At 32.4% G+C, this 19,896-nt stretch overlaps 1 protein-coding gene across 1 annotated transcript in view; it reads left to right on the forward strand.

Moving 5' to 3' along the window:
- The window catches only part of LOC136829392 (lachesin-like), a 144,750-nt gene that overhangs the window by 98,640 nt on the left and 26,214 nt on the right, over window positions 1-19,896 (forward strand). The window lies entirely within an intron of this gene.

The raw sequence follows: 19,896 nt of genomic DNA on the forward strand, positions 1-19,896 counted from the left end.
TATATATATATATATATATATATATATATATATATATATATATATATATATATATATATATATATATATATATATATATATATATATATATATATATATATATATATATATATATAGTTTTCTAGAAGCAACCTATGTTGGCGAGATAAGTATCTGTTCAATTATTGGTTCGTTGACATTTTCTTATTTTTTCCTCTTTCTGGTGTTTTTAAATCGATATAAATAAGTAAGAAAACAACCAAACCAGATTCACTAGTTCGTTGACATTTTCTTATTTTTCTCACTCAATTTTTTAAAAACATTATAAATAAGTAAGATAAGAATCAAACCAGATTATTGGTTCGTTGACATTTATATAATATATATATATATATATATATATATATATATATATATATATATATATATATATATATATATATATATATATATTTTTTTTTTTTTTCAGACAAACATATATAAGAGAAGTACCAAACCAGAGTATTGGTTCATTGAAATCTTTTTTTTTATTTTCGTGTTCTAAAACCAACATATATAAGTAAGATAAGAGCCAAACCAGAGTTATTGGACCGATGATTTTTCTTAGACTTTAGTGAGATAAGAACCAAACTAGAGTCATTGGTTCGTTGACAATTTTGTTTCTTTCTCTATTCTAAAACAAATATGTATATACTGTACTTAAGAAGAAAAGAACCAAACAAAAGTCATTGGTTCGTTGACATTTTTCTTTAGCTTTCTACAGTCAACATATATAAAGATAACAACAAAGGCAGAATTATTGGATCAATAACATTTTTTTATTTTTAAAACCAACATACTTTAGTAAGATAAGAACCAAATCACAGTTATTGGTTCGTTGACATTTTTTGTAAGTTTTCTAAAACCAACATATATAAGTTAGATAAGAACCAATTCAACATATTTTGTTTCTCTTAGAAGTTATATATATTATATTGATATATATATATTTATATATATATATATATATATATATACTATATATTATATATATATATCAATATATATATATATATATATATATATATATATATATATATATATATATATATATATATATATGATATATATATATGTATGTATATATATATATATATATATATATATATATATATATATATATATATATATATATATATATATATATATATATATATATATTTATATATATACATATATATGTATATACAAGATAAGAACCAAACCAGAGTTGTTAGTTCGTTGATTTTTTTTTTTTAGCTTTCTATAAACAACATATTATAATAAGATAAGACCCAAACTAGAGTCACTGGTTCGCTTATCATCGATGTGATCTTGTGATATAATGAATTCAAAGGGTAACTGGCTTATTGAATGTGTTACAAAATGGCAAGGGAATGGAAAAATCATTGGAAAACTGCAGTACAAATGTTCGAATTAAAATTTCAAGGAGCCGAGACGCGTTCCGTCCCCCACTTGTCAAATCCATGTCAACTGAGAATTTTACATTGCTACTGTGACGGGGTTTTCTTAATACTTATCTTCGTACCCTTCACGAGAGTTATTTCTTGGCGTTTCTTGGTGAAATGTTGTGTTCTTCCGTCACTGATCTTTTAAACCTAAAGACTTCTTTAACAAGTTTTCTTTTTCTTATCATCAGATTTTATAACTCGACTTTTCAAGCTTTTGAATTCATCCTTCTCTCTTAAACTTGCATAGAACTTTTCCATTCTTAAGTTCTGTCTGTCTTAAATCTGCTGTTTGCAAAGGATTTTCAAAATATTTACTTTTTTACTAAAAGCCTTAAATCTCGTTCCTTTCTCTGACTTAAAAGTGGTCAACAGGATCACGATAATCAACTTTACAACCTCTACCTTTTAATATATTTAAATATGTATTCAGAAATTAAATAATTTATTTTCCATACTTCTCCACTGTGTCAAGGGATAAATATTTATATTTGATGTCCCCTTCTCCCCATGACCATGTTTCTTCTACTCTTTTATTTTCCTTTGTTTTTGTCAGTGTTAAGTCATTATACCACATTCTCATTCTTCTCAGTTATTCATGTGCCATCTTTGCAAAACAATTTCCTCGCTTATCACATTCCATCATTTCATAACCGCATCTTCCACATGGCTATAGACAAAAATTTACAACTACGCTGAAGTACTTGGTACCAATTATTTCTCCATGCCAAATTGTTCCTCGTTATACCAGTGAATGTTATTTCGAAAAGCATAATAACCTTAGTCTTGCTGATGTTCATTCCTGATTTTCTTATATTTTAAATCTGGTTCTTTCGCACATCTCTGTAACTTTTACCAATCATCGCAAAGGAACCTGCATTCATATCAACGGACGTTCCTTAGCTTCTGGGTTACCTCATCCGCAGGGACATCAAAGAGCCATACAAATATTCACATTCCTCCATTTTTTCTCGTAAAAAAATTCACTTTTCTTAAAGCAGAATTTTAGAAAAAATGATGCTGTAGCTGCATCCTCAGCTCATTGCAAACATAATTTAAAAGCGTGTTACATTAACCCTGTCCTAGCCCAGGCCTCCTCACCCGACTGCCAAAAATTCACTTCTGTCATCATGCATATGTTGTCAATTATCGGTTTTAAATAGATACATCTTAATTATGGAAATATGAATGTTAATGGGTAATTTTTTCCTTTGTCTTCTATCCATTTACACTGGCACTTTCGCTAAGAGCCTTTATCGATTGACTTATTTATTAATATCAACGCTATCAGTGATTCATACTGCCACTTCTGTGCCATTTCTTTACAAGGTTTTCTCTTTCTTTCACATTATTCATTTATTTATTTATTTATTTATTTGCCTTTTGCTCTCTTTGCGTTAGGTCTCATCTAATGTAATTTTCAAATGGTCTTGATTCCACCAAGTCCCATGTTAGTTAACTTAATTAACAATTATTCTGACAGAATAAGTTATTAACCCCCAGGTTTATTGCTTCATTTAACATGAAACTAAACATTTACCAACACGTAATATAATTGAAAAGTATAATATTACTGCCTTAGTCTTGCAAACTGCGATATCACTTCATTACATTTAAATCGCATTTATATTTTATGTAGAAGATCAGTTACCTTGAATTATGATTTTTATCACCGCTCACTTCGCAGTAATATTCGTGGTTTTATATTCCGTCTTCCCCTCCATCCTGCAGGTGAACTTCGAGTATATCATGTTTTCTAACAAGCTCCACATTTTACCCCGTCCTGCATCACGTTTGTTTAAACCATTTCTTCTGCTTATGCATCCATGGCCATCGGTGCTACTTGCAATCCCTAAAGACAACATTGTAGTTGTTTCAGCTTCGCCTTTGTTTAATTTCCATCCCTAAACAAAACAACGGGTCATTTTCTCGAAAAGAAATAGATTGAAAGTGGAGAAAAGTTAATTTGTTCGCGTAATCAAAAAAGGTATTCGTTTTACAGGCAGGAATTGGACCGAAGTTAAAACAGAAGGGCTAAAGTGATACTTTGTTTAGATTGGTCTAACATGAGAAGTGTAAGAAGTGAGGGAGAGAAAGAAGAGAGAGAGAGGTGCTGGGAAAATCATTTAGAGGTCTACAAATTTCAATTGCACTTATGATGATAAATAACAAGATAGAATCCTCATCAAATAACATCCAGTCATCCTTGGAGAAAAGTAATGTCGAACCCTCCCAATTAAAAAAAAAAAAATTAATTCGAAATATTTCGACGAAGTAGATTAAAGCCAGATCATATGCCATCGAATGAAAGATTTAAGGTAGATAGATATATAGTGAAACAGTACACTGTTGAGTGTTGTACATTTCATAAAAATTTTTATCGAGCAACGAAAATTTTTTACTGAAATAATGGATATATATGCATCAATATAACCTTCTGGCTACATGTGTCCTTAAGAAAAAGCAGCTCAGAAAATTTGGCCTGAAAAATTATCAGAAGGATTAAAGGAACAAGTTAAAGATATGTAATCAAAGAGCAACTTGGAAATTGATGCCTGACCTTAACAAGACTTTGTTGGAAGCAGAGGAGGAAAGAAGTGACCACGCCACTCTGCAAAAGCACAACCCAAGCAATCAGCCAATCAGAGAGGGCTCTTGTTGGTGTGTCCAACTCGAGATGGCTACTGTCTAACCATCAAAATTGTAATATATACTTTAATGATGTATTCAAATACCACTGGAACGTGTCCCCTTAGTGGGCTCGAGTTTGGAGAATCTGTAGCATGGCCCTGAGATGCTTTGGATACCCCTCCAGGTCACGTGTTCATCAGGTTTCATTTCATTTAGGGTAGCTATTGATAAAGTAGTTGAATACAGGTAAGCTCTCCCAAGAACTCCTCAACGGATTTCAACTGAAAACTGTCTGAATAATGAGCCAATAAGAAAAAATGCTGTTATAATTTTTAAAAAATGACAAAGAACCGGCCTGGAAATAATTTTACATGAATGTACCTCTAGAGAGCTGATTATATTTGATTTAACAAAATAGAGGGCCATACGCTGTTAATGACACTTTTAATCCACACTGAAATATTTCAATTTGTTGATGCGATAAAATATCGTATGTGAAAAAACGATGCATTTAAAACAAAAGTTCAAGATGATATTTTGTATGACTTTAAAATATTCACATTTTCAGACTTCATCAAAAAATAAAAGAAAAACAAGTAAAAAATGCGCCGAAGTTTCTTCGGCGCAATCGAGTTTCCTGTACAGCGTAAATGCTGTATGAGCCGCGGCCCATGAAAATTTCAGCCACGGCCCAGTGGGGGCCTGTCCTATAGAGTTGCCAGACGCACGATCATGGCTAACTTTAACCTTAAATAAAATAAAAACTGCTGAGGCTAGAGGGCTGCGATTTGGTATGTTTGATACTGAAGGGTGGATGATCATCATTACAATTTGCAGCCCTCTAGCCTCAGTAGTTTTTAAGATCTGAGGGCGGACAGAAAAAGTGCGACCAGGAAAAGTGCGGACGGACAGACAAAGCCATCTCAATAGTTTTCTTTTACATAAAACTAAAAGCAATGGATGTCTAAAAACAAAAATTTGACAAAAAAAACTTTAATTACTTGTCAAAACTCATTTATCTTAAGTATTAGAAGCACATCCAGGGTGTCACAAAATGTTTCTTCTTCAATTAGCCATTGAAGCTACCTGCAGTATTGACTAAAATCTTTAATTTATATCATAAAGAATATTTTTATTTTATGTATTTCATATATTATTTTTATAGAGGTTTCAATGGTCAGCTTGTAATTTTTCTGAACTTTACCCATATATATATATATATATATATATATATATATATATATATATATATATATATATATATATATATATATATATATATATATATATATATATATATATATATATATATATATATATATACTGTATATATATATATATATATATATATATATATATATATATATATATATATATATATATATATATATATATATATATATATATATATATTTGTGCATATATATATATATATATATATATATAATTGTCTTCAGGTTGATGGTAAGAAAACAGAAAAAGTAGAATATCTTTTTTACAAAATAAGGTTCTTTATTTCTTTCTATCTTCCTGTTGACCCTTCCCTTTCAAAGGGGCGAAGGTCACCTGATTTATTCCGAAGTTATCTTTGCTTAACATTACAGCAGAATAGAATGGGATCAACTGAATGACTTATATCTCCATTTTTTTTTTTATTTCAAAGTGTAATCACCAACTCTTTTTTCGTATAACACTAGCAAAGCAATGTTAACTTTCATATGCGTAGTTTCAAAAGGCAGGTTTATTACTTTAACATAAAAATAAGGATGAATGCAAGGATAATATTTTCTAGCTGTATCTACTAATTCATGAAAATATATCACTATTTGGATACTCAATAATCGAAGTCTTTTTTTTTCCTCTGTATTTGAATTATAAACGACTTTAATTATTGTCACCTTTCTCTACCAATGTGAAAAACCAGCTAACGGAAAGTATGGTTGTAAAATTGTTCTCCACGACTTTAGAGGAAAACGGTATGTGTTGCTTAACATCTGTAAATTTCATATAGAGAAATGATATTACATTTTACGTAACAGATGTGCAGCGTTACCTGTAATATATGTAACGAGTATCAGTCAGATATAAAAATTTAAGAAAATTCACATTTCTCGGTCATTTCTTCTAGGGATAATTTGATGAAATATCACAAATTTTTATGGTTTTTCATTCTTTCTAATGTCTCCTCCCGCCATGTAAGCAGTTTGTTTCTTGTTTAATCATATTTCAGGTAAATACTGCTGCATTTGGGATAAGCGGCGATACACGGAAGAAATACAGGTATTTTGCTCTTAGCGTTGCCTATACAAAATAGCATTATTAGCCTGAAATGCAAAAAAGTGTATAGCGCTGTTCTACAGCCAGTGGGTGTTTTAAGAATGAGAGGAACGATGCTGCTCTCAGAATCTTAGTACCTTGATAAACAGTTTAATTCCGGAAGGAGAGATTATTTCCTAAGTTTTGTCGAATTTCTTACGGAAAAAGAAACTTCGGCTACTAATTCTAGAAGCCTGCTCAATTTTGCTAGCGACACTTGTGTAAAGTAACGTTACAACTTTAAAGTGCCTGTTGTAGTTTGTAAAACATCTCCCATGATAATATAAACAATTAAGCATCAGCGTACGAAAAGTACTGACAAAAATCTTTGAATAATTTAAGTCAACCCCTAATAAAGAATACCCTCAGCCTATTCAAATATACTGTATGTGTAGGCTTGTGCTTTAGATTCAATTAACAAAGAATTTTTTTGATTTACGTGGTTCTGAAAGTTGGCGGTAATAGTAAACTGAATATTCACAGTCTTTCATATAACTTATATGTATTGAGGACCAAGCTCTATGACGGTAAATGAGACTCATTTAAAGTCTCGGAAATGTTGTTTTAGCGACTATATATATATGTTCATTTCCAGATTTGGTAAATAATGCTCTTTCCATTTATATTGGATGAAACAGTGAGTTTCTCATTGACAGCGCTCCCATTAAAATATGACTAAAAGGAGAGTAATTATTCCCAGATGTTGGTAATTTCGTTAATGAAAATGAATCAGTGGGCGTAATCTGTTTTAAATATGTAAATGTTTTGCCTTTTTGCATATAATTCAAAGTACGATAACTGAATATTTCCAGTATGAACTCAGCACTCGGTTTCAATATATTTCATTAATCCATGCATTTACTTCCATTGTAATACCCAAGGAATTCATAAGCATATTTATTTACCGTTTTCAATGGACAACACAGATTTTCCAGAACATATTGCCTTCAAAATTATATATCATTGTAATTTTCATGAGTAAGGCCGAGTATTATTTCATGTAAAAAGAGGACATAAAAAAATAAAGAAACGGAAAGAAATGTTTTTGAATAGGGAAAAAAATCAACTTATAATTCCGATTTAGAATAGGAAACTTCACAGAAATAGACGGACATGAAATGATTATATATAATTCACTCAGAACAGCTAGCTAAATAATATATGGCAGCAGTGAGTTGCAGTAATGACGTCAATCACATTCAGTCTCTAATTCGTGATGTCAAATGCAACTCCAGTTCTATGACGAGACAGTAAGACTTATTAAGGGGGATGATTTCTGAAGGTGTGCGACATAAATAATGCACTGATCAATTACAGATAGCCTGCATAGCCAATTACTTATAAGAGGGGAAATAAATAAGCTTTGGAACAATGGACGGGTAATAAAACCAACCGCTAGATGGAGTAGGTTGGGATGCAGTTTCACTAAAGCTGGTTGGTTTGCACTGGAGCTGTCAGTCGTTCTGAGTATGTGTGAAAGAGGGTTTAGACGTGTGCGTGTGTGTGTTTGCTCCCGTGCGTGCCTGCGTATTTGTGAGAGATTTATACATAAAAATACATGATGTAAACGCAGTTATGTTGTTATGGGAAAACAAATAACACCGTGTTTTATAAGGATCAGTAGGTAATTAATTTCTAACTTCTCACACTTAAAAATTAAGCACTTTTAGGACCTTTATCTGTACATGTATTTCTGTTGCATTCTACTATAAGCACTGGACTTTTTGGTAACACGAAAGAGTCAATATTTATTCATAAACATACAATATTTATTCACTCTCCTTTCATATAAACTATTTAGGTTTGGGACAAATTTAGAATTCTTTTAACGTACCGGATGGCGTTTATGTCTTAAACCTGAAATAGAAACTTGTAATTGACTGGACTTGGAATCGTTGTAGTGTTTGTGGAAGGGCTTAGAGTTTGATTATCTGATCATACGAATCTCAACTAATGATTATGCTTTTGGTCCTGTAAACAACAACTTTTTATATCTAAATATATAACTTATAAAAAGAATATGCGTGCACCTTATATAAAAAGAGAAATGTTTTATAAATGTTTATGGCATATGAAAAGGGAAATATACTATATTTATTTATGTTATTGTCTCAGCAATGAGCATTAAAAAAACTACTTTGTCTGGACACCAGAGCAACTAGTTACAAAAGGGATACGATTCTAAATTATGCTCAAAAGAATAGTATTTACAGAAGCGTCGTACGTCAATTTTCTATTAATTTTAATTTCGGTGCTCAAATATTAACATCAAATACGTTGAATTTCCCCTTAAATAAAAACAATTTATTTTTAAATTTTTAATTCCATCGTCATTCCTTTATCGTTAAAGAAAAAACACGTGTTTCATTTATGATAAGATTAGCCATGTTATCTTGGAGTCTGCGTTAATCACTGTCTAGAGCTACCACGGAATATTGTATGTTATGTATGCATATATACACATATATAGTATATATATATACACATACACATACACACATATATATATATATTTATATATATACACACATATATATATGTATGTGTGCACGTTTATTATGTATATATACATACATATTATATATGTACATATATGTATGCATATACAGTATATATATATATATATATATATATATATATATATATATATATATATATATATATATATATATATATATATATATATATATATATATTCTAGTATAATATATATATTAACATATATATATTTAGGATTAGCATATTAACATATATTTAGTGTAACCTAACCTAGCATAAGCCAATTCAACAGGAATATATTCAGAAGGATTGTGACATCTTCTCACACAGTGTTCCTGATGCATTTGATGACAATAAGATCCAATGAAATTCAATCACAATAAACTAGAGATTCCATGCAGACATTTTTTATATGAGCTCTGAAAATTAAAAGAAAGAAATTGAGGGGCTTCGCTAACGAAATTCTGCTCGTAAATGAATATAAAAAATGTCGAGGAATGAAAAACTAAGCAAACAAAAGGAGGAAATTTCGTTAAGAACTTGAACGTTCATAGGACCCCATCCTCCCCCACCTCCTCATGCAGGAGAGCAGGAAAATAAAAATGAAAAATATTTATTTTCGACTAAATATAAAGATATTTTCACTGCCCGTAAAAAGTTCCAGCCATGCCGTCAAGGGGAATAAATCTCTCTTTTCTGATGTCACATGCACCTCGAGAAATACGAGAATGATTCCCGCTCAAGCATTCCACAAACAACTCACCTCTTAATTATAGATAACCTGTACTGCCAGTCAATTACGCCAAGAGAACCGATCATTCGCATCAACGTGATGGACAATGGACCAGAAAAAAAAAAGAGTAACGCCTGACAGGAGAGTCCCTGGGATACGCAATCACTATTGTTCATTGAGTTAAAAGTGAACAGTGGACTGTCATTTTTTTTATGTAATGGAAGAGAAATATGTCCACCCAGTTTGATGCACAACCTAAGTACTATTTGAGAGAAAATAAATCGAGTTTTTTTTTCTTTTTAGTGAACGATAAATACTCTCAAACAGTTTGATAAAAAATCTGATAGACCTTGCTTAAAAAAGATATAAAAGAGTAATCAAGTGTGACTCAGCCTAAGTATTATTTGGGAGAAAATAAAAGAGAAAAAAATTATTTATTCGAAGCAATCTCCCTTACCTCAAAAAGAATACTGAGACTCTAATAAGTACTAGTATATTTTTAAGCTCAGACGTTTACAATTCTTTAAGATCTTTATATAGTTCATTTATCTACTCAGTAATCGGTTTATAGCAGCTTAAATGTTCTATTATACGAAGTAAGTAATCTTGAGAAGGAATTACTTACGATTTATTTCTTAATGTTTCGTGAGATTCATACTCTATTCAGGTGTAAAGAAAAAATAAGAAAAAATGAGAGTATCTGATATTTCAAAAGTAAGTCACCTTTTCGCTTATTGTAACAAGAGAGCTTCATTATTATGAGTTCTCATAAAATAAAAACAGAAAATAATCACACTCAGAGTTGCTTCCCTTAATAGTTTAGCATAAGTCCCTTTAGAATGCAAGAGCCAACTGCCACTTTTGTACGATGGCAGCTTTCACCTTCGAGACCACAGAAGTGAAAGAGACGTACCAAGCGTTTGATTGTTTATCAACATGATCTTGTTATTTTTTTCTGATGAGTGAAAGGAATGTGGGAATTACTGAGAATAGCCGTCAGCATAGAAAATATAAAATAGCGGATGAAAAGTGAGGGATTTAAAGATATGACGCAGATATTAAAGTATTTCAGTAAGTGGTAAACAAGGATCAGGAGATTTGCAGGGCATTTGTTTACAAAAAAAAAAAAAAAGAGTTGTTGGACGAGAGTTTACTGAGAATAACTTACATGATAGAAATCCTGGGACGTTGGAGAGATAGACGAAGAGCTTGCAGAATAGGAAATGAAAAGAGTTGGGCGGTAAGGGCTTAAGTCTTTACCATTTCTAAACTTAAAAAATATCCTTCCTTCTGATTAACAGGTATAACACCCACTTTCCAGGTATATATTTTTTTTTAGAAAATCAGAGAAGTAGAGATATTCTGGAGCAAAGAGGTGGCAAAAGACTGATTACTTTATTTAACGCGTTATCTGTATATAACATTCAAAACTTTCGCAAAGAAAATGTTGTGTTCATGCTGGACGGAATGTTGATTTAAATAAATTCAGCATCCGTTTCATGTTTTGACTTATAGACTCTCTCTCTCTCTCTCTCTCTCTCTCTCTCTCTCTCTCTCTCTCTCTCTCTCTCTCTCACTGAGAGGGATTGATAACCTATTTTTCCATTTTAAGTCAACAAACAGCAGTGATGGCTCTCTCTCTCTCTCTCTCTTTTCTCCTCTTCTATGGCGATTGCTTTGACTTCCACAGCCCGTTGTCACTCATGTTTACACAACACTTCGATTCGCTTCACGCATGTGATTGGATATTCAGGTTATCTTTAATTAATGAGTGATTTGTTTGTGAAACGTACACATAGAAACCATTATAACCTCTCCGTGAAGTTTTAGATCACGTGAGAAAAGAAAGATTCACTACGACTGCCAAAATTACAGGAACATTCTGTGAGGAAAAGTGAATAACTCTATATGTAGCCAGGAATCTTTTTCCGTTTGTTAGTACTTTGAAACAGGTAAGGGGTTGGAAAAGAAACATAGAGGTTTGTTTCCCCTAAATGCCTGCAAAACCTACAGCTGCTTTGCTTGGTCTTTTATTTCTTTTGAGTTGATGTTTCTTTGATACAATTTGTCCAGTTTATTTACTGACCTGGAGAAATTATTAAAATAACATGAGCATCTTGTTTACCTTCGTTTCATTGTTTGTACTCCATTTTCCGCACAGCTCTTTGGTTCATACTGTCTGGAATGTTATGATATTAAATATAGTCATGCAAAATAGCTGAAGGGATCAGTCGTCGAACGGAGCAGGTTAAACCATAATAATTTGTAAGGCATTGATATTTATGTACCTGGCATTCTGTCCAAGTACTTCAAAGACTTGAAAATTTTTTCTCATTATCGCTAAATCATTCCACGGTATGGAGAACCTTATGTTTAAAATCGCTTCATAGCATGCAGAATCATAGTTGGAAGTAAATATTAGGATATAAAATTTACATTGAAAAATCAATAGTGTGGGGAGTCAAGGTTGATTTTAACAGATTTTAACATTAAAAACGATGCCTTTTTCGATATAACAGTTGATACTGTCCAACATTTTTACTCCTTTGAGCATAATTTTATTTTAGACTGATTTGAGTGTTTTACAGTTATTCCTCTGGGATTCATCATAAATGGCCCCTGTAGTTTTGTGGTGGTCATACAACAAAACAATGTTTTCAGTTCTTAGGCTCTGCTGTAACCACTGGCCCGTTTCCTTTAATAAGGGATGGATTCTAACATGTAAACTTACAGGAGTCATAGCTTTTTCCCTCTTTTTCTACCGAATTTAGGACGACTCCCCTCTATATGAAATTTCCATACTGTCAGCAGCTCTACACATTTAAGTAGAGATCTCACCAACAGCACGTAGACCTAAGTTTTGGCATACAGAGCTTCACATGACTTCAAGCTGCTTATCTTTGACTCCATGTGCCTCTAATACACTAAACATCATACTCATATCTCTTTAATTATATTGTTTTTATCATGAAAATTAAAACATGTATTAGGTAAAGATTTAAATAAGTGAACTGGCTAGACGTGTGTGTGTGTCTCACCATCAGAGTACATCCTCTTTATAAAGCTGCCACCTACTCTGTTTTTGCATATAGCATCAGCAAAAAATCAATATTTATTGCAACTGAATCACAACTGGAATTCTGCAATTGAAATATATTCTGTATCATTTAAAAATTCGTTTTATTTATTTTACTTCTCTCTCTGGATTGTTGAATTTATTCTAACTTACCTCCTGGTTTTATTTGCTATTCCATTTTATTTGTCACTCCAGCCCTGTCATTTATTTCCAGCGAATCAGGACCTGTGATTAGTGTGCTCAGTTCTTAGAATCATTTCTTTAAAATATGAACATCGTTTTTAGTTTTCCGTAAAAGAAAACTACTGAGATGGCTATTTTTCTGTCCGTCCGCACTTGTTCTGTCCGCCCTCAGATCGTAAAATTTACTGAGGCTAGAGGGCTCCAACCTGGCATGTTGATCATCTACCCTCCAATCATCAAACGTATCAAATTGCAGCCCTCTACCCTCAGTAGTTTTTATTTTATTTAAGATTAAAGTCAGCCATGATCGTGCGTCTGGTACCGCTATATGTGCCAACAATACAGGCCACCATCGGGCCATGGCTTTAAGTTTCATGGGCCGCGGCTGAGAGTTTCATGGGCCGTGGCTGAGAGTTTCATACAAAATTATGCGTTCTACAGAAAACACAATTGCGCCGAAGACACTTCGGCGCATTTTTTACTTGTCTTCTGTGAAACTGGAATGTTTTCGTGAATTATTTTGTAGCTGTTACTTTCAACGTTTCTCAGATTTTATTTCTATTCATAGTATACGTACTTCACACATATTCCAAAAGAATGTCTTTACGTTATGCTGGTTACATTGTAGAAAAAGAACCTCGAAAACACGGATTTTTCAGCATTTTCACAGTGACTTTGCCTTTTTAAACAATCTATCAGATTCTCGAAGATTCTCTCAAAATGAAACTAAAAGACTTTCACCATCTAAAGGGACTTTACACACATTCATATCAAATGAATTTTTAAAAATGTTCCACAGGTATGTAAACACACTACAGTGTTGCATAAAAGAAAGAGTTCTTAATATTCAACACAAAATGATAATGGAAATGTCACCTGTCCGTTTTTTGGTGTTCAAGGCAATAAAAAAAAAAATATAAGGTAATTGTATTTTCTCAGCAAAATTCTATGTTTAGGAAAACACGTTTTCGGATAGGACTTAACAGTGAATTACAAATGATCCCCTGCTCCTATATGATGAACGGTAACAATCATTCAACTAGTAGTGTAATACCCTCTAGTCAACACTTATCCCATTAAATCTAGTACACGAAGGAAAGCAATTGTTCGTACATGCTCTCAATCCTGTCCCGGATAAAAATGAATCTCCAGCTTATTCCTCTTCTTTCCGTTTTAAGTATTCATCCCGTCATTTGTAGGGGCACTACGACTATACTTTCTGATGGTTTCAATAAAAAGCCAGCATTTTAATATTGCTAGAACTAGCGCAATTCAGTAACTCATTGCCCTTAGTGAACATTAGAAATTATCAAAGAGTTTTATTAAGTTATTCCAATATTATTATAGAACTTCCGGATAACCGGAAAGTATAATTTTGTGTTATAAGAGGAAAGAACGGAATCATGCGGTAAAAAAATAATTGGGAAATAATTTATCTAGTCATTATGAACTCGTTGTTCTGTCCCTAACTTATTATAAGACAGGCAAACGAAACTGAAATTTTTTCTCGTGGCAGAGGACAACTATAATTTGGCAGTGTAAACTTACTAAGAAAATGTTGTACAGGAAGGTATTTATAATTTGAACTGAAACGGAGAACAAACAAGTGAAATATGCGCCAAAGTCTCTTCGGCGCAATCGAGCTTTCTGTACAGCGTATAATCAAGGCCACCGAAAATAGATCTATCTCTCGGTGGTCTCGGTATAATGCTGTATGAGCTGCGGCCCACGATTATGGCTAACTTTAACCTTAAATAAAATAAAAACTACTCAGGCTAGAGGGCTGCAATTTGGTATGTTTGATGATTGGAGGGTGGATGATCAACATAAGAATTTGCAGCCCTCTAGCCACAGTAGTTTTTAAGATCTGAGGGCGGACAGCAAAAGTACGGACAGAATACAGTGCTGACGAACAGACAAAGCCAGCACAATAGTTTTCTTTTACGGAAAACTAAAAGCAACCAAAAACGCCTTTGAAAAGAATGGAATGATTCCAATTTTACTCCCTCAATCTTTTGAATTTGTTCCTGAAAGGGCAAAGAAACTGTGCAAATATGAAAACGAGAATGAATCAAAGAAAGCAAAATCCTAAGCTGTCCTAAGAGGATCATACTATACTCTTAAGAAATTCCCATACATCTGATACCCCTCGATTCTTCAGATTTGATCAATTAAGAAGCACTGAGGATTATGCGCTTGTTTCTGGTCAGGATTTCAGGTCCCAGAGTTTGAATCAACAATAAGAAAATAATTATTGTTCATTCAAACAAAACAAAACAAAATTAATTAGTTTATTATCTAAGCTAGCACATTTTTGATAAATAAGAAATGAAGAAAAACCTGAAAGCATTTTACGAAAGGAAAACTACTAAAGAGATGCAAATGATATTGAGGAAACCAAAGCAGAGCATTTTTGCGGTCTTCCCAGCGTATAATTATTTTCCACCCTTCACATTGGGGTTCTCTTTGAACATCGTTCATATTGAATATGTTAAAACAACAGATAATTTTAATTAAAAATATGTGGGCAAAAATTTTTTGAGATATTTGGATATGAAGAGAAAGTGAATGTGTTCATGCTACAGAATGAAAATGTATAATGAAAATCAAGGATATAAATCTAATACCTAAGGACAAAAGGATTTTTTTTACAAGCGTTCTCCTGAAAAAAAGAGGGGGCGGGGGAGTGAGTGAATGACCGATAAGTAAACTGAGTGGAAAATTCATAGAAATTCAAGATTACGGCAATTCCAGGCTTAGGCTCTCGTTTCGGGGAAATGAAAAAAAAAGAGTAATATTTTTTCAATTACACATCAATCTGTGCATCCTAAAAAAATGTATTTTCAATTACGAACATACCTGGGCATTGCTACAAAAAAATCGTGGATTTATTACCTCATAAATCCGTGTATTAAAAAAACTATTTCCATACGTACCAAAATACATTTCGTCTTTTCAGCTGCGTATGAACGTGTGTATTCTTATAAAAAAAAATCTAATATCATCAATCGGAATGCATCTTTCTGTGGTATTGACTTTTAGCATATACGACGCTAGAAATAAGAAGTGGCTCGGTCAAGGGGAAATATTTCTGCGGATACACTCCACAAATAACTTGACCAATTAATCGTGAGTAAAATGCAAAGCCAATCACTTAACTTGGTGGGAAGCGAACTTTCTTGTTTTCTTTTTCTTATAAACACAGGAGACAGTAAATCGGGAATAAAATCATTGCTACAGTAAGGCACGGGAAGGAACGATCGCATTTGTTCGTTGACTTCAAATTAAAAAAGTTAAAAGATTTCACTGTTTTAATCTAGAGAGAGAGAGAGAGAGAGAGAGAGAGAGAGAGAGAGAGAGAGAGAGAGAGAGAAGAAAATTCAAAATCTCAAAATCTGAGAGAGAGAGAGAGAGAGAGAGAGAGAGAGAGAGAGAGAGAGAGAGAGAGAGAGAGAGAGAGAGAGAATTCAAAATATGTGAACAAAAATGTCCAAATACAAATAAATTTTTAGAAAATGCTGACAAATACAAAGTTCATAGAGAAAATATTAAAATAAACCGCTACATATGAGAGAGAGAGAGAGAGAGAGAGAGAGAGAGAGAGAGAGAGAGAGAGAGAGAGAGAGAGAGAGAGAGAGAGATGCTATACAAATAAACATCAGAATGATGCTGGATTTATCCAAAATATTATCCTGGTGAATATAAGTGATGTATTAAGGTAAGCTATGCTTAAAAATTATCGCAAGATGAGAGAGAGAGAGAGAGAGAGAGAGAGAGAGAGAGAGAGAGAGAGAGAGAGAGAGAGAAATTATGTTTAGAATCTGTATTTCGAGAACAATAAGAATAAATTTATTACTCTTTTCTTAACTTTCTTACTATTTGAAAACTATCTCGTTATAGGGGACGATAAGTTGATTAATTTTCTTAAAAAAAAAAAAGACAAATTTTTCTGCAATAACCATAAAAGACCTTGAAATTTGCACATGGAAGCATCAGACCGGGCTTTTCGTTCTGGAAGGTAACAAAAGTGATAAACGGAAAAGACATGAGAATTGTAGTGTTTAGCAATGCAACGTAATGCAAGTATTACTGGTCTCCGAAAAATAATAAATCAAATCGACCAGCTGTGATAATGGACATTGCTAAGAACTGGTTGCAATGAAAGAAAATGGGTGAGAAAATAAATAAAATAGGAAGACCAACTACCACACATTCAGTTATATCGAAAAAAAAATTATTTTTTAATTTACCCATAAAACCCTACATTGCAGCATCAGAATGTACCAGTAACATTATCAATCGCCATGAATCTTTCATTTCGTTACGAATTATAACAACAAGAATAAGAGAAAGGTCGGCAGGAAGAACTGGTTTTTGTTGATGTGCTCACCATCCATCTCGCAGATTAATTATACATAACTAGCACAACCAATCTGGTGCGTGGAGGGAACAGAACATTTGCATAAACATGAGAGACACCGGACCGGGAATAAAAGGAGGATTACGGTGAATGCGCCTTTCACGACTCATTGCTAACCTGAAATTTAAAATGAGGTTATCGGGATTTCTCTTTCAGTGAGAGAGAGAGAGAGAGAGAGAGAGAGAGAGAGAGAGAGAGAGAGAGAGAGAGAGAGAGAGAGAGAGAGAGAGCTACAGAAACTTTCAGCAAGGGTATGCAGGTAAACAGTCGATTTTAGTATGAATTTCAAACAAATATCTATAACTAAATTATATGTAAATATGTATATATATATATATAAGGATGAAAATGGTTGAAAATATACAAAATCACACACACTCACACACACACAAATATATATATGTTTATATATATATATATATATATATATATATATATATATATATATATATATATATATATATAATGTATGTATGTATATGTATTATATATATGTATATATATATAAAATATGTATACTTATATATATATATATATATATATATATATATATATATATATATATATATATATATATATATATATATATATATATATATATACATTGTACGTGTGTCTGACTCAGAAACACTTCATAGAAGGGTAAAGAGCCGGGAAGGGAAAATTAAAAGACTTGTTACAAGAGTAAAGAAAACAGAAGCAAGTGAATCATTTGTTTTAGAATTTATTTATTGTGAACTTTGGAAAATCAAAATGTTATCTGGATAAGTATTAACAGAACCAAACTCATTCAATGTAAATTTTATCAAACTGTTCGCGTTTCGTTCAAGGTTAACGCTCTTTTAATGACAATTTATAGGAAAAAAGAAAATCTGTATCGACCTTGGAAAGAAGGTGATTAATATGTATTGCTAAATCTCTCATTGTCTGTTCATATGAGCTCTATTCATGATATCCAGTTTCAGCAAATCTGTATTTTATTTACTTATTTGAAGTTGAAATTCATAAATGATTAGCGCTGGAGGATTACAACTCAACTTATAAGGGTTTATTGGTAACCTATATTGTGCTGAATCAGTCTCATGTACAAAATAATAGTTTCATTGGATATATCTATTTCTGTTAACTAGTCGTAAAATACTTTCGATGTATTCCCAATTATAATAATTTTGATTTACATTTGTTATTATTTGTTTGTATCTGACAGGTCACTAAAATTTTCCTTTGGCTAATATCTCGGTGTCATGTGACAAACTGCTACTGTTTCTGTTGTGAAAAAAATCAAAATGAAAACTTCCTTAGATGAAGCAATTAAAATAAAGTACTCCGAAAACAGTTGTAGGACATAAAGAACACCAACGATAAACATGTCCAGAATGATTTACTTTTTTTCAAGTATGTAACCAATGCCTTGCCTTTTATACCTTGAAGATTCATTTGTGATTAGATATTATGGAAACCTTGAACGAAAATGTAGCGCAACAAAAAAAAAAAAATTATGGTAAGCAAGATGAAGATTTTATCAAAAGGGAAGTGTTAGCTTCGCTATTGTAAAAAAAAAAAAAAGAAATATGTTGAAAAATTCAATAACGGCAAAACGGTATATATTCTAGGGGAAAGAAAAGGACTGGATGAATGACCAATAGATAAAAACGAGAGGTAAGTGCATGAAAATTCTTAACACTTTTACATTAAGAAGCAAACAAATTAACACTGAATACTAATTTCTATTTACTAGATTATTTCACTTTAAAATATGAAGGTGACCCCTTAACACTTCGTTATATATAAAATGGAATTAAAAAAAAACAGCTTTCGCATACAGGAAGCCGAAAATCGTGCATCGTATTGATGAGAAAATCGGTGCGGTTGGTGGACTTGTGAATAATAATATTTTTTGCGTAAACACTCGTATATGAATCGGGGATAGGAATTGGGAACTTTCTACGTAATGCTCTCTCATTCTAGATTCAGTTACTGAAGCATGAGTGCTGTTCCCTGCGGCCACCTGCTGCACAACGGAAAGGATTTATTGTTGTTGAAAATTGTTACAAGTTTGTCGGAAGTAGTTTAAAGTTGAAAATGAACTTTATTTTCGTTTCCTTACGTGAGATCAAATTTGGTACCCGAAATGATTACGGTGTCACAAATACGCATAAAAATACTCGAAACATTCAAATGATATATAATTGGAAGTAGAGAATGTTGCTCGCCCAGAACTACCTTTTTTCAGACAAAGTTTCTATCTTGAATCTTTAAACCTGTCCATGAGCACAGAGTCTCGAATTTTATTTCTGTGCGTCAGTTTTCCGTCAACTACTGTTTCTTTATGGACACAAATCAACAGGCGGACGAACGTTTGGAGGCGTTGTACCAGAATGTCTTTTTTTATTCAAAAATTATGTCTGCATTTTATTTCTTCTGACGTACATCTTGATATGGAACTTCCAAACGTGATTGTATCCTCTGTAACGAGATCAAAGGGAAAAGCGCTGCGCACTGTGAAATGAAAAATTCTGAAGCCTTTGTAGGGCATGAAAGAACTCGGGGCACAAAAATATCCAGGCATTAA

Source organism: Macrobrachium rosenbergii, chromosome 44, assembly GCF_040412425.1.
Source record: "Macrobrachium rosenbergii isolate ZJJX-2024 chromosome 44, ASM4041242v1, whole genome shotgun sequence".
Lineage (NCBI taxonomy): Eukaryota > Metazoa > Arthropoda > Malacostraca > Decapoda > Palaemonidae > Macrobrachium > Macrobrachium rosenbergii.